The 15,970-nt window shown below is 33.1% G+C and overlaps 1 non-coding gene across 1 annotated transcript; it reads right to left on the bottom strand.

Annotated features, from left to right (window-relative positions):
- Window positions 1-15,351: 15,351 nt before the first annotated feature.
- Window positions 15,352-15,424, bottom strand: TRNAR-UCU (transfer RNA arginine (anticodon UCU)). Its single transcript has one exon. It is a non-coding gene; the product is annotated as a tRNA-Arg (tRNA).
- Between the last annotated feature and the right edge of the window lie 546 nt (window positions 15,425-15,970).

Raw genomic sequence — 15,970 nt, 5'->3', positions numbered from 1 at the left:
ATTGCCGAAACAATACAGAATAATCATAAATATTTACATTCTAACTCACTGTGAGCGTGAGGAAAATATGTCTAATAGTTTAAGAACGCGTGATTTAGCGTTTCTTTCAACCGGTCCAAAGACATCTACTGGAATAGACTCAGTGTCAGATGTTTTTGCAATCAGGTGCGTTGAGGATACTCTATCCAAAGAGTCTTCTTATTCTACACTAATGAACACATATAAGGCTATTGTTCTGTCCGAAGAGGATCGATCTGCTATCAGTAGATACTTGCTAGTGAAATGTTCGATATCTTAGTCCTGGAACATACCAAATTTTAGCAATTGGCCGTCTAGAGCCTACAAATATATCTTCGATATCAGAAATAGACGTTACGTCTGACTCAAACCAGGAAAACAACATATCCGTTATGGCATCTTGTACTGAAGCGAGGCAAGGTGAAAGGTCTGCTTCTGTTTCTACAGTCAGTAGAGCCAGAAATAACTCCATATGATCTCAGAAGAAAATCAAAGAAAACCTTCGTAAAATACTTCCATATCATCTGGCTTTCATTAGCATCTTTTCTGGCTAGCTCCAATCAAAAACAAAACTACCAAACATGTGCCCAGAGAAAAAGTTCAAAGTGCAGTATCCTCCCAAGCATGGAGAAATTATCAGATGGTAAAGAATGAAAAGAAAAGAAAACTAGAAGAGGAACGTCTAAAATGAAAAAGGGAGAGAATACAAAAGAAAGGAAAAATTTTAAGTCAAACAAAAAGAAAAGGACTGTCAAGCCAAGTAGCACTAGTAGTTAAAAAGACGAGACGCAAAAAGTTGTTGAAATGCCGTCTAAGGCCTGAAGAAGAATTCATAAGTGATATTGAGAACGATACACTTAAATATATTGGGTGTCACTTTTGTGATCACTGGTACCACTTAAAATGCACATGCCTCAGTGAATTATCGTACGAGGAACCTGCTAAACAAGTGCTTATGTGTCCTGAATGTGCTTAATGAACTTCATATTAAAGGGTTAATGTCATAGCTAAATATAAATATCAATGTAAATATAAATAGGCCTATATATTAGTTTTAAATAGGCTAGTCTAGGCCGAGCAACATTTTTCTTAGTTTATGGTAAATGTCATACAAGAAGTCTTTTTTCCTGTATCGCAATATATTTTCCACCAGGCCTGCTTCTAGCCACAGAGGTTTGGGGGGCATAGATATGTTAGGGGGGGCAAGTCATTAAAAATCTCTTACACATATCTAAATTGTGTTTTTTGTGTTGAGGTCTGGAGGGGCCACGAATACTTTAGGAGGGCCAGGCCTCCTAGCTCCCTCTAGTTGCGGGCCTGTTTTCCACGTAGTTTTTCTTTGTAGGAACTCTGAGTGCAATATATTTGTCCCTTAATTTGCTACTGAGGAATTGATCTCTAAAATTCCATTAAAAAAGTCAATTCTATAGTGTGGCTGAGTACTGGTTAAAGTAATGGCTGACCTTTGGTTATCATAGGCCGACTACTGTTTTTTTCAGGGTTTCTGGTATTTTCTTTTTCCTGTGTAATTATTTATAAAAGATTTCCTATGCGAGCTACACAAACGTAAAATTTAAACACTGTTCTTTCTAATGACATATGCAGTAAAAGTTATTAGTAAAAAATGATTTTTTTATACTTTAACAAAGTTGAAAATCTCCTTAAATGGTCGACTACTGGCACATTTACCCAATTACTTGAGATGCAAACTATAGTTGCAATTTTTTGAAGTAATGTTGCCTAACTGGAAAGTAGAACTTTACATATTGTTTTGTCTGTGAAACATATGCTTGTTTAGCTTTATTTGAAAGTGTTAATTTTGCCAAAAATATTGAACGTTGGAAAACCGCAATAGCATTTCCTTATACGGGCCAAAAAAAAAAAAGAGAGCTGATATTTCTAAAGGAGGCAATCGTAATAAAAACGGATAGGAGATAAACATAAATCGAAAATGTTATTTTGAAAACATTTTCATTGATTTTGTCTTCTGCCTCGAACACTGACAAGGTCAGACAAATATTGTCTATTACGTTTAAAATTGCCTAAAGGAAAGTTGAACAGAATACCACAGATCTTATCACTCAGTAATCAGTTGTGAAGTGTTCCCTTGTAGTCAAACAAGCATGTCCAGAAGGCTCCAGGCAGTCATCGATGTAGAAGGTCATTGGACCTCCTATTAGACACTTATATATAAACAGCCCTTTTCAGGGCTACGTATTCCCTTCCATTCTTTTTTTTTTTTTTTTTTTGAATGCCAATGAAAATGTATCTACGTCACTTTCACCGTCACTTTCAATGAAAATGAAAAAAAACAACAACATAATAGCAGTGAACAAGACTCGATCGTGCAAACTTGTGTATTGTAATCTCTTACTTATCCCCTGAGCTACGAAGTAACACATAGATCTTTTTTTTGAAAAATATATTAGTAGTTCATAACAACACACTCTCTTTTTATGTAATTCATGTGCCCCTTGCTGCTATCGATGGCGTGAAAACAAAATGCTACACATTACCCCATATCATTTCACCAGTAGATTGCTGTTTTCTGATCAGTTAAAACAGGATTCCTGGATATCTAAGCGAAAAATGTATTTCTTTTTCATGTATTCTACGAAAAACCTAAAGAGTAAACAAAATCGAGACAAGCAACTTTCTCGAACAAACCACTCAATGTATCAGTGGCATTGCAAACAACGTCTCGCTGATGTAATGAATAACAACATGTAGTAAAGATCATGGGGTCTTCAGATCAAATACAGCTTGTCATATGGTTTTGTTTTCTTCAGCACAATAGAATTTTTTAAAAAAATATCCAGTCATGTGAGAAAAACAAATTTTGCAGAAATATAACATTTCGTTTTGAGAGGCGTATTAGCACGAAGAAATAGTTTTATTTGTGGCAATCCAAACCGTGAAGAATGAGCTAATGAATAGCGTTTATGGGTCTTTCGATAAGCACCATTCAGTGTGTTGTCGTCGGCAACGTTACGTTTTTTCTTTTCTTTTTTTTTCGTTTTCGCGCATCACATTCTGTTTTTCAATGACTTCTAATGCTAAATTTTAATCCGCTGTTACTTCGTTCGTCGTTTTCACTTCCACCTACAATATTAGATTTAGGCATAGCTGACTATCCTCTAATTTGTATCGAAGTTTTGTCAAGTTTCTAGTGAACGTCAGCTAACCATTTTCTTCCAAGTACTAAATGTATTCAAATATTTATTTCAAACGGCTGATTTGATTTCCCGTGATGATCGGACAGACAAACACAACGTCACTTTTACATATTGACCGCCTTATTTGGAACTTGCCCCATTTCCCCCTCAAAAGTGGATTTTTAAGGACAACGGAAGATGGGCTCACATATTTTAAAATAAGGTGTTTATATCCATCTGTTCCTCTTACGACATATGTGTTATGAATCCGACTGGACCAAATGCTAAATACCGTATATTTAAAAGATAATTTCAAGTGCTTCATCCGTTTTGCTGTGAAGACAAGACACAATCTCGATGTCATCATTCTTAAATATTGAGCAAAACCGATACAAATTGCCCTTCTTCTCCATTTAGTACCGAAATTTCTAAACACGGTCGGACACGTGCACACACGTTTTAAATAAGGAATTTATGTATCATATTTCATCTCACAAACGTGAGAGATTCTATTTTTGGCATACATTTTAACCCCCTCTCTTCTGTTTGGATACGCATTTCAATAAAAATGGCGTGACAACAACCCAGTCCGAGGTAGGTGTTAACTATGTTAATAAAATTCATTTCAAACGGTTCAGCCATTTTTCGTTATGATAATACGTTAAATCATTTCGTTATGATAATACACAATTCATATAACGTGTTTTTAATTTATATACTATGCAAATATAGGTTAATAGTATTGTTCTGTCTTGTTATTTATTTATTGATATAAAATTGAGGTGTTACGTTTAATGTTTAACAATACCTAGCATTTACCATGTTATCAACCGTGAAGTAGCGAATTTTGTGTCTAATATTTATATTATATTCAATTTAATGTGTCACGCTAGTAGCAAATTAAGCATAAATGCGAAAACATTGTTCACTTTCAGTTCTCAAGAGAATTTCTTTCCTGTCTTTCTATTATTTTGTCAATAGCTTACAAAACACTGGCATCAGACTTTTGCAATTATATTTTTTAACGTTTTTCCCATAAACTCCCCTGAAAATTTAACCTGAATCGACCCTTACGGGGAATCGAACCCGAGACTACAAGAACCAAAAACACTCGCGCTAGCCACTAGACTTTTTTATTTTTATTCCACGTTAATTAGTAAGCCCACGTTTCATATAGCCTCGCTGTTGAAAGTGTTACGTGAATATAGACTAGACAAAAATTAATTATTGGTGTCCATTTCAGGATCACTCAGTATTATGTTTTTAAGTGTTAGAGTGTTACAAAATCCAACACTTTTCAGTGCCTTATTAACCAACTTATTTTTTAAAAAAAAAAAGTCTTGAATGTGTATTCACGGATAAAATAAGAATAAAAATCACTATTAGAAACAAACATTTGCAGTAAAAGGAAAAGCAGAAACTATTTGTGTAATAAAAATGTATATCTTTGTCAAAATATTTGTGACTTGGTGTAATCTATATTCACGTAACATTCCTCCACTAAAAACATGCTACTGAGTGATCCTGAAATGGACACCAGTAAAAAAATTTGGTCTAGTCTATATTCACATAACAAAAGGAACAAGAAACTAAAAATCAACTCAACACTACTTTTATACCACCAATAGCAGCAAGGGGCAGAAGATACTATCCCGAAAAAATGCATTTATTCCTTTGACCCGCATTGCAAAGCATCGGACTATTTGCAACATCAATTACAAAAGCTTGAAGAGAAAGAATCTTTATGGACAATAAGTTTCTTACATACAATATTCAATTATAAAATGCCTACTACTTATCTTTCTTATTTAATTTATGGGGCGCGATGGTTCACTGGTAGAGCGCTTACCTTTGGTGCATGCGGTCTCTGGTTTTATTCCGTCCAAGTAAGCTTGTGGTGGACAACATTATGTCCGTGACTTTTCTCACAGCATTTCCTTTTCCTTCCACTTTCTCATTCCACCAATTCTTATATCATTTTCTTACTTTAATTATCTTCTCCCTTAGCCTAAAATAGCAGGATTCTAGAACACTGGTCCGTATACCAATTGAGTGGTGATGAAGAAAGCAATCAACCTGGTTAACCTGCCTTCACTCGCTATCGCTTGCTCGACATTACTATATTAATTGTGTATTGAGATTTGATAAAGGAAAGAACCAAACTGGTTACTAATCCAAATTCTCCTCTATGTGAGGACCAGCAATCTAGAACCTTCCCGCCTAAAGGACGTAATAGTGGGATGTTAAATATTTCATTTCATTTTATAATTTAAATTAGCTCTTCCACATAATATTTTATCTAATATAATAACAAAATATTATCAAGTGCTCGCAAAGCTGGGAGCGATCTCGGACTCTACCGTAATGTGCGGTAATCTTATTAAATATGTTTCACTACTAGATCAGTTGTTGAATGTTTCATAATGCTATACTAAATTCCATAAACATTCAAGCGAAATAAGTAAAATTGATGAGATTGACAATTTAAACCGCACAGTATTGCAAAGCTGGCGGTGTAAATATTTACTCCATTACGCAAACTCTGTTTCAAATACAACCATTATTATACAGTTCATTTTCATAAACTTGTTCTTATAGCAACTATATCATTTCCTATTTAAATTCAATTTATAGATAATTTTGTGTTACATATCAGCTGATACTCATGCTACAAACTATACAATAAGTTAACATTCGATGTAAATAAATAAGAAATGTATAATGTTACAGATTCTGGAATTGCAATTTTATTCAATTTTAAACTGTATACATTTTCTATATGATTGTTTAATTTACTTCATAAAAATCCAGATTATGATTTACACTAACTGTTTTAATTAAAAATACAAGCTTATACAGGGTGCGGGGAAAGTCCCGGAACGGTCCAATATCTCGCGAAATATACAGATCAGCAAAACAAAAATAACACATGTTAAACAGTTTTGAAAAATCTATCCAATGATACCAAACGATACACGTGGGGTAACTTTAAAATTTTAAATGGAAATTCCCATATTTTGTTGCACATTTGGATTCTTCAGAATAAGTAACAGTGATTTGACCCAAAATTGAAAACAGTGCCTTCACGGATAGCACTTGAATCGACACATAAAAAATGGAGGCGGTAAATCTTTATGCAAATGTGGCCTCTCAGTGTCGAGCTCTGGGCCATGCGGTTAGCGTACGGGACTGCGGCATGAAAGGTCGTGAGTTCGATTCCCACGCAGAGTAAAATTTTTATGTGATTTTTTTACCCACACAACGAATTCATACATTTTAACTTCCATAAAATAATGCATTTGTCCATATTTATTAATTTGCAAGAATATACAAATGGTGACAAAAATGGCTTATTTTTGTTGTAAATAACCCTACTACTAAGAACTACTTCATAAAGCTACTTTGCAAAACAATTATCGATATTGTATTCCATGTAACTTCATCTTCGCACACACTGTTTTCAATTTTTGATCAAATCACTATCACTTTTTCTGGAGAATCCACATATGAAATAAGAAATAGGGGTTCCCATTTAAAATTTTAAAGTTATCCCCCGTAGTCCCCAAGGAGGTAGGGATAGGTGATTGCGTATTCTGTCATTGGATAGCTTCTTTAAAACTATTTAACATGTGTTATTTTTGTTTTGATGATATTTATACTTCGCGAGATATTGGACCGTTCCGGGAATTTTTCCGCACCCTGTATACAGTATTTTATCTCTCTCTTTCGCACTCTCACTCTCTATATTACAACTGAGTGTTGCAATAGGTATCAAGAACATGAATAATTTTCATTTTGGACGTATGCTTTAAGGTTGGTATTCAGATCACAAATCTGTTCTCATTATAACGGATGTGGTATTAACGTTAATAAGGATCGTTAACGTTCCACATTTTAGTGTCTTCGTATATAGCCTAATTGATGAACATAGTGAATAAATGTGACTGAGCTTTGAAAAGTGATTGTTAATCTAGTCTTGTGTTTTTAAGCACTTCAAACTAGACGTTTATATTTTAAAAAATATTTAACTATATTGAAAAAAAAAAAGCGTTTCGCACTCAGGCTCGAACTGCCACCCTTCGGTTCTAGAATTTCAACAGCATTGCTAAACCCGCTTGGCCACGCAGGCATGTTACGAAATAACGCGTTCTGATATTAGAAATAGACTCGCTCCAAGCGCAGGTTTACACTTGGAGTTTTAAATAGCCATTTTCTGTTTGTTTTTTTTCAGTAATTTCAACTGAAGATATTGATTGATTTCCCATATTGGAACTTCACGTGAAGTGTGAATTGTATGTTCATCTCAAAAATACATTATTTTCTGTTCCTTCAATTTTACGTATTTGTGAGTGCTCCTAATACCTGTGCACTGTATGGAGTGAATTTCCCTCGGGATATTCTTCGCGTAATTATCTGACAGACTAAAGTTTCATAACAATTACAGTTTTTTGCTTATAATTTTCTTATTTTGCTTTATTTTTTCACAAAAATCATAAATAATTATTCATTACTACACTGCTTTGTTAAGGAAAGCACAAAGAAGCGATAATATATTAAGAAAACTGAGTTATTAATGAAAATGTGGAAGTTACAGTATATGCGAACTTTTTTTTGCGGATGACGATACATAATTATCTAACATACAATATTGTGACTAGTGAACGCTGTTTTTGTGCCTCCAACAAGTTACTGTGTTATGTGAAAATATAATCATCTAAGTGGGTTTTGATGAATGCATTAAACACAGTAAGTAGGGTCTACTGTAGATAATTGTTCTATACGCATAACTGCGATAAATCATATATAAAATGCCTTCACTGTGTGTTAGGCTGTAATGTAAACAAACAGTATTGCCAACCCACATTAATCTGCAAGTTGGGCACAGACTATCACGTTCTGTTGGTTTCGATACATCGAATCACGATGAGTTCCTGCATCGAATGTAATAAGACTATTGTGAAACAAGATAAAGCTTCTAAGTTACAGTGCCCGGACTGTTTGAAGTTATGTCATCTCAAACGTCCTAAATTAGAAGAGACGGATTTAGAATTCATGAAATCAGTGAAACAACCTTGGCGCTGCAAGTCGCGTGATAAGACAAGAAGACGTAGCTTGCATTTAGAATCAGCTTCTTTACCAGAGACAGAATTGACAACTCTTTCTGATGTGTTTAAGTTGTTACAAGAGCTAAAACAGGAAGTGTCAGTTTTAAAGAGATCGAACATTGAAACTGAACGGGAACTTGGAAACTCGTTAGAACTGGCACATAAAAAGTTAGATGAAAACGCCGATTTAATCAGGAAACAGGCGGAAACATTATAAACTTGTTTAGCCACTGTAGGATAATTAAAAGAGGAAAATGTGACACTAAAGAAAAATATCACGGACATTGAACTGCGAATTGATGAGGTAGAAACAGACGAAATACATTAGAAATTTATGGTACTAACAAACAAATTAATGAAAATGTATTAGATATTGTAAAGCCTGTGGGGCGAGCATTAGATATGACTGTTACAGATGAAATGATTGATGCTTGCCATTGATTACCTGATTCATCCTCTGGCACTGGTGGTGGTATTATTGTAAAATTTGTAAGGCGTGCAGATAAAGAAATGTTCATTAAACAAAAATAAATAAATAAATAAATAAATAAAAAGAAATTTAAACACAGTACATTTGGGTTATACCTACAATCAGATGATTTATGTTCATCACTCTCTCACGTCATACAGAAGACGTATCTTTGGTCAAGCTAGAAAGAAGCAACGCGAAAATAACTATGCTTACTTATGGGTTGATTATTCAGGGAATATAAAACTGAGAAAAAAAACGGAAGATACGTTCGTGTATGCTTTAAGAACACTCGAGGATGTTAACAACCTGTAATGCGCCCCTATTCTCTATCTGTTCGGAATGCATTACATGTTACGTATTTCTTATATTATTATTTATTTGTTTAATTTTATCTGTCTAATGTTTAATACTTTGTTTGAATTGAATGTAGGTAATAAGTCTGCTAATCTGCAACCGAAGATATTTTGAGTAGAAAACGAAGCAAATTATAAATTGATATAGGCCTATTACTTCCATGATGTTTTTGAGGATTTAGCAAGCGAGTTTATGTGTGAGATTTGAAATTTTTCGAAGGGTAAGCGAAAAAGCTTGCGAAACAGAAGGAATTATTTTAGAAAAAAGGAATAAGTGATTTACCTTATACAATATTATAAATATAGTTTGTGTCGAAGAAGATAATTATAAAAATCATGCAGCATTAAGAAATTTTTGGTTGGGAGAGATCTATTTCTCTCTCCCATGTTCTTCTGCCACCAACATTATTAATCATGAATCAACCAAATTAACATTAAATAACAAAAGGTACTTCTTCTAAATTACAAGTTTTATTATGGGACAAATGCATCTAGGTTACAGTTATTTCCAAATTTAAATTTGATATGCACAGGTCAGGAAAAAGCAAACTCAAAGAAGTAAGGGAGGTACTAGAAAAGTAAAATATATGTGTATATGTGTTTTACTATTATTATCTGAAAGTAATAGAATGAGATATAGACGGTCGTCTTTGTCAGGATGAAATTTAGGATATAATGGAGGAGTTTTCTCTGCTGTTGGTATTGCTGCTACGATTGAACCCTGAAAAAAGGAAAATACTTTATTAAATGTAATCAAAGGATGTAAGAAGATAGAATAAACAAAATACTACTTCCTAAATAAAAGATGGATGTCAATATTACATAAAACAAGAAAGAGTAAACTAAAAGAAAATATAAATAATATAGAATATTGGTTAATATAATTAATTAAGTTATGAAGATAAAAGATGAGCAAGATCCATCATATTTGCAACCCAATCACAATTATTTAATCTTCAGCTGCCGATATCTCAGGTATGCGCAACTGTCAAAATTTAAGATGCAATGTCGTCCTTCGGGCTTAGTCTCCATCCGCGAAGAAGTGAGCATCTGTGGCCCAGTAGATACGCCACCCCATTTTCCTAAAATGGGGAAAATTCTCGGTTCGCGGTAACGATGGGAGTTGTAAAAGGAAACAATCAATCACAACGCAAGGTGAGTATTCATTAAAACCTCACGTAACATGAATCAATTTACATCAATCAATACTTGAAATAATCCTAAAATAAAATTGTTGTCAAGAAATATATTAAACTATTCTAATCCAGAACATTAATGGTTACAATCTTGTTTCCGCGAGATAATGGGAATATATAAAATACGGAAGACAATAGCAAGTACAGGTAATAAAACATAGTTTACTTATTTAAATTTTACATTAGTTTTTTCTTAATAGAGTAGTTTAGCTTTTTAATATATGTGTTTTATAGTTATGATTAACTTACATTCTTTTCTTTACAGGATGTTTCGGTGCAACTGAGGTGTTATTCCTCCACAGGTAAGTATTACTGCTCATCTTTTATCTTCATAACTTAATTAATTATATTAACCATTATTCTATATTATTTATATTTTCTTTTAGTTTACTCTTTCTTGTTTTATGTAATATTGACATCCATCTTTTATTTAGGAAGTAGTATTTTGTTTATTCTATCTTCTTACATCCTTTGATTACATTTAATAAAGTATTTTCCTTTTTTTTCAGGGTTCAATCGTAGCAGCAATACCAACAGCAGAGAAAACTCCTCCATTATATCCTAAATTTCATCCTCAACATTTTTTTAAATTTAATTAAATCATACTTATCTAGAAGGAAATATTCTGTTCAATACAAACAATCGAAATCCTTAGAATGCGTAGCTACCTCAGGAGTACCTCAAGGATCAAATCTGGGTCCATTATTTTTTCTATTGTATATTAATGACTTACAGTTCTCAATAAAACACTCCAAATACCTTATGTATTCAGGCGATGTAAAATTATATAAAAAAGTAAGGTGTATTACAGATGCAATAGAACTGCAAGAAGATCTTGATTTAGTATATAAATGGAGTGTAGAAAATAAGCTTAACCTTAATATTAAAAAATGTGCATTTATGATAATGTCAAGATCGAAAGAGCGTATTAATTGTTATTCATATACTCTTAATGGTGAAAACATGGAAGAAATTAACACATGTAAAGATTTAGGGGTAAAAATTACGCGTAATTTATCATTTGATAACCATATCACTGAAGTGGTTCTTTATACCTATAGGCAGCTTGGTTTCATTATACGGAACACCAGAAATTTAAATAATGTTGTAGCTATTTCTATGGTGTATAATAGCTTGGTTCGGACCAAAATAGAATATACATGCGTTGTTTGGGCTCCATATTATAAATCTCTTCAGGAGAAAATAGAAAGTATTCAAAAGAAATTCCTAAGGTATCTCTATTTTAAAACAATGGGAGCTTCCGCTATAAGAAACCAAATATCATAAAACCCTTCTAGATAAATTTAACTATGCTAGAGCAACAGATGTGAGTTTTTTCAACAATTATTTCTCTATAAAATTATGAATTCTTATGTTGACAATAGTAATTTCTTACAAAAAAAATTGGACTCAATGCTAGACCAGGCTATCTACGTAAACGACATCTGTTGACTGTAGATGTTCCAAGAACTGAAATATATAAAGGTTCACCATTATATAAAGTGTGCATTAGGTTTAATAGCATATCAGTAATAACAAAGATCTAGATTTAGCATTACCTCTGTCTCTGTATACAAAGAAGTTGAAAAATATATTGTATTAGAATGTGAATACTTGTATTTGCATACACATGTGTAAAGTAATTATTTGACTATTAATGGTTTCTTTACTTGTAATACTCTTCACGTTTAATGGTTTTATACTCTTACGATAGTTATTATTGTCGTTGTCAGATATCTACAGGAATTTTGTCAGTATCATTATATTTACTATTATGTATAATAATATATTATATGAACTATCTATATTATGTACCTTCTGTAATGGGAGATTCTATTCTCCGTTGAAGGACAATAAATAAATATTATACATTCATTATTATACATACACAAATATACATCGTTTAATTATGCAGAAGTTATTGCCTGACAATTGATTTGAAGTTGTTTTCAGACGTACTAAATACATCTACTACATGAAATCTAATCGTTTCGTTATATGAAGTACACATTCTCCACAGGGGAGACTTATGTGATATGTTAGTTCTTGCTTTTCTATAATAGAATGTCCCAGTGTTTGCTATTCTCGTCTTACCTATTGAGACACGTAATAATACGTCTGCAACTAATTCTGGACAATCAATTTTACCGTATAATAATTTATGTAAGAACAACAAATCAAACATTCATATCCTTTTTGTAATGTTTGAAAACAAAAATTCGTTACTAGGTCTTCATAGGGGACATACTTTGGGTAGAAACCGATATTCTTGTGTGCAAGCATTTTTAAGAATTTGAACTGTATATTTTCTATTGCATCATAGTATTTAGTGACATTTGGTGTCCAAAGAGTGCAACAAACAGTATTCTAATTTTGACCTCACATACGAAAAATATAGCCTTATAAATGTTGATTTTTTGTAGAAATCCTGTCTTATCCTATAAATGAAACCTAACTTTCTATATGCACTACTCGTTATCGCGTCAACGTGTTGAGCAAAGCTTAATTTGCTATCAAATATAACTCCTAGATCTTTGATAGTATTTGGGGTAGACAAGGAATGCCACTTATTGTATAGATAAAGTTAATTGGATTTTCTTTCCTCGTGAAAGATACAGATTTACATTTGGACACATTCAGGATTAATTTATTATTATCACGCCATATTTGAACTCTTTGTAGATCCTATTGAAGTTTCACGCACTCATCAATTGAACTTACTTTGGAGTATAATTTGAGATTGTCGGCAAAATGAAATACTTGACAAGTTTTAATACACAGAGAAATAGGATTAATAACAAGAAGAAACAACAGGGGACCTAGATTAGATCCTTGAGGGACTCCCGGTAGAGTATTAAACTTGAAAATTACCGGTAATGTAAAACATCGTCTAGGCCAGGATTATTCAACTGGAACTGTCTCTAGCTCTCTGTGGAAAGAGTTTTTTTGTTTTATCTTGGAATTTAATATTTGTATTGTTATTTGTATACTCTATGCTATTACTATGTTGATCTATATCAAGTTCAAAATAAACAAGAGTACCACTCGATTTCAATAATTCGAAACCTTATGTTTCAACTAATATTCAAACCCATTCACATTTTAAAAAATAACATAATACCAACTTATTTTATATTACATTATGATCTCTTACATTCCATATTTAAATCTAGGAATACAGAATAAACTCTGGTTGTTTTCCGTAACACACTGAGGAGGGGGCGCCCTGGAATTCTAGCCCCGGGCGCTTACAACCCACGCCTCAGCCCTGAGCATAAGTTAGCTTCAAAGCTATCTTTTGAGGACATTGTAAAAACCTTTGTAGCCAAAAGAACCCGCAAATTTAAATTCAACTTTTTGTTTTCATTTATCTTACGTCGATTTAAGAGATTTGCAAAATGTCCGAGTACAATACTCGAGACGACAGCTTGACTGTTTGTCACAGTTATAATTAAATGTTCTATTCTAAAGCAAGAGATTGTTGATTCATTCTACACATATGCACTCCGAAAACATTGTGATTTGCATTTATTATGATAAGACTATAAGAATGTGTCAAGCATGCTACTCTCCGATTATTTGGCAATCAAATACTAATTAGTTTGGTGTTCTATCTTGTACTAAAATTTTATTTATATACTGCAATTTTGAAATCAAGCTTGTCCACTTGAAGAAAAATGGAATAGGAAAATTACTGTGTGATGTGACGCTAAAGCGAGTTCTTGCCAACTTGCGTCGTTGCGACTACTTTGCCGCTTCATCACCAAACTTGGATCTACAGTAAATAAGATTTTCCCAGGGTTTTCTATACGTAGTGGCACTCAGTAAATTTACAGAAGCTGATCGACTCAGTTGTCTAATGTCCCCTTCGATCGAGAAAAGAACTGCTGCGCCGAAATAAAATAAATTAGATTGCGAAATTCAAATCATTCTGAATCTTCGGTAACTACTGGAGAGCAGTACAAGGTTAGGGAAAACCCGTTTACCATTTTTCTGTCATACTTTACATTATACATTATGTAAGCAATATTCACCGGGGTATCCATTATGTGATATTTTCTGAATAAAATCTCTTTCAGTTTTCTCCTGTCATTTAATGTCTGTAATACCCAAAATTAATTCCAGTATTCATAGCTATGAAGTAGTAATATCTATTCATTTGATGACATACTAGCCTAATAAAATATTTTTGGACTGATTCAATTTCGTTTGCCAATGTTGTACATGTGTACTATTTCCAAATAACTACACCAAACTCCAGTCTTGATTTGCAAGTATCTTGTATAAATACATACAAGCTGATAGTTTGAAAGGCAGGGTATTGTTTGAGAATGAACCCTATGATTTTTATAGTTCCTTGAACTATATAATAATAATAATAATAATAATAATAATAATAATAATAATAATAATAATAATAATAATAATAATAATAATAATAATAATAATAATAACACATGTTACTAAAAACAGCAAGAAGAAAATAATAGTTTGTTACAGATTTACAAAAGACTCGTCTTCCACATTTAACAAAAATGAATTTACCAAAACTTCTCTCCCAACGTTGCAAATCTTATTTATTTATTAACGTATTTCCAGACAAAGCTGTGTTACCATTTCAGCCAAGAAACAATCAACAATAAATCATGGGAAGGAATTTGATCACGTCCTATGTTATAGCCTACAAAAGAGATACCATCTAAATGTTCATCTAGCGACAAAGAAAAACCTGGAACTTCCGAGTGCGAAGTGATAATCCTAAGCGTTCTCCTGGGCCTGATGGATAATATGAAACACGAATGATGTTAGAAAATATTACTGACCACTGATAAGAAGAATTACCATTGACTGGGGCAAACACAGAGGCTCTTAAGATGCAATGGAAATGAGGAAGAATGCATCGTAGCGCAAGATTCCGTTTACATTGGTAAAAATGTCGTAGTGCTTATTTAGAAAAGTTGCTGAAAAGGACGTCAAAATCAACTCAACTCATATTAGAAATAAAGAAGACGTGTTTTCTTCCGCGAATAGTAAGAAAGAAAAAATTAACTTCATCCCTTGTGGGGATCGAACCCACAACCTTTGGATTAGAAGTCCAACGCGCTATCCTCTGCGCCAAAGGGACAATCGAGCAGTTAATGTAAAATAGAAGCTCGCAAGCCGGATCAGATCCCCAAATAAAAAAAAAAATTAAAAGTGAAGATTTTTTCCTTTCATTAGTCCATGCATAATAGGAAGGGTTAATTTACCATCATGATATACTTGAATCCTCACTTGTCCTCATTTTCGTTACCCTGTTGATCACCAATCTTATTTTGCAAAAGGCTATTGCTACTGAGGCGATTCTTACGTGTTAGAGAAATACAGATTTCATTGTTATTTTGAAATGTCCATAGCTTAAGCCCTAATTGACCTGGATATACGAAACAAGTAGAAGGATACGCAGAATAGAACAGATTCAAACGATCTCGAAAGAGATGGAGAGTTGTGATATAGAACTCTTGTTAGTTGTTTGTATTTCGCCACTGGCGCCAAAAGGTGGTAAAATAATTTACCAATGGTCCATTAGTCAGAAAAGTTGTCGTGTTTAAGATGATCATTTTTTATGTAAGTTTTTCTGGCACTTGTAGGGTAGGTACGTGTTCGAAAGGTGTCTATATATTTTCTAGAA

Source organism: Thermobia domestica, chromosome 10 (assembly GCF_964235325.1).
Source record: "Thermobia domestica chromosome 10, izTheDome1.hap1.1, whole genome shotgun sequence".
NCBI lineage: Eukaryota > Metazoa > Arthropoda > Insecta > Zygentoma > Lepismatidae > Thermobia > Thermobia domestica.
The sequence above is the reverse complement of the archived record's forward strand: the minus strand, read 5'-3'. Positions and strand labels throughout refer to the sequence as shown.